Below are 1,442 nucleotides of genomic sequence, written 5' to 3'. Positions count from 1 at the left end.
CATATCAGTACAAAAATGTCGTTGCCACCCAGACATCCCTTTCTTATTTCCGCCAATGCACCTGCCCTCGTGCACACCCCATCCAGCAAAGTAAAAACTACCTAAACCTTTTCCTGATGGTTTCAGCTGGTAAAAGTAGCCAAGCTCATGAGCTGACAAGGTGGTCTCAAATTCCCTATGGTACAAGATGAACATGCACATAGCCATTCTACAGGAATTAGGGGTAAGCTGCAGGGGGCAAGGTCATATCTCTCAAGAACTTCGATTATGAAAGGGTGTAAAGGAATGGACAACCCTATTTTGAAGTGGTGTGCTGACAAGACAGCATCAGGTATGGCTTGTTCGGGGCCAAAGTTGTTGAATCTATGGAAACATTCTCATATAGCAGGAACCACGAGGTGACATCCGGGGCTACAAGAGGCCATGAGGTTAGCTAATTTGACACCATTCATAGCAGTAATCATATTTTCACACACAAGACTGGAATTCAGGGAGGTAATTGAGTTGGTGTCACTCTCATCTACCTCATCATTGGGTATGTTAGGATTAGGTTCGGTAACGACAAGTTGGTTACTCTCACTTTTTTCGGAGGTGGTCCAGTTTAGATGATCAATGTCAGTCCCTTCTAATGGAGCTGGAGATGGCGAGCGTCTTGTAATAATTATGGCACACTCAGGATTCACTAATTTAACCCTCGAATGGGTACTAGAGCTAGCAGTTTTGGGGGGAGTAGTTGGTGTGGAGTTGACATCAGACAGGTTAACTGGGGAAGACTCCTTTACTATGGATTGGTAGGAATTGGCAGCTGCAGATCCGCTAGACATCTGCAAAGGTGCAAGGTAGAGTGAGCAAATCGCAAGCTATCCCCGTGAGAAGCAAATAAGGTGTGAACCTCCAAAGGATGGAGATGAGACGAAAAACCTCATCAGGACATGTCAGGTCACAAGGAAGGCTTATGGTTCTAAACGATTCGTGACAGAATCAGTTGGGACCTTCGAGGTTTAGTCAGGCAATTGGTCAAACAGGTTGAAGGAGTTAAAGCTTGGTCATGGAAGCTACCAAGTTAGGACCTAATCATAGGTCGGTGTAACCCGAGGTGTGTAAAGGCAAGTCAAGCGTATCTATAATCTCAAAGTAACGTGCATGTAGAGATAACATCATTAAAGAAATTGGGGAAGTAAAAGCTCAAATTAACACCTACACATGCATCTACTTAAAAGAAAAGTGAATCATCAAAATCAAGCAGACACATAACGGCAAGCAAGGTGCGGAGATTCAATCACGTGTGTGTGGGAAGGTGGACAGACACTAGACACAACTAAGAAGATCAAACATCATAAAAAGAAGCATGGCATGATGGCATATCGAGACATGAAAACACGGGTTAAAGCTATGATTAACATCAAGGTTATAGTCATGTCAGTGTGTGAATATAGAGGTTG

This window comes from Apium graveolens, chromosome 5 (genome assembly GCF_009905375.1).
Source record: "Apium graveolens cultivar Ventura chromosome 5, ASM990537v1, whole genome shotgun sequence".
Taxonomy (NCBI): Eukaryota; Viridiplantae; Streptophyta; class Magnoliopsida; order Apiales; family Apiaceae; genus Apium; species Apium graveolens.
Note: the sequence above shows the minus strand (reverse complement) of the source record.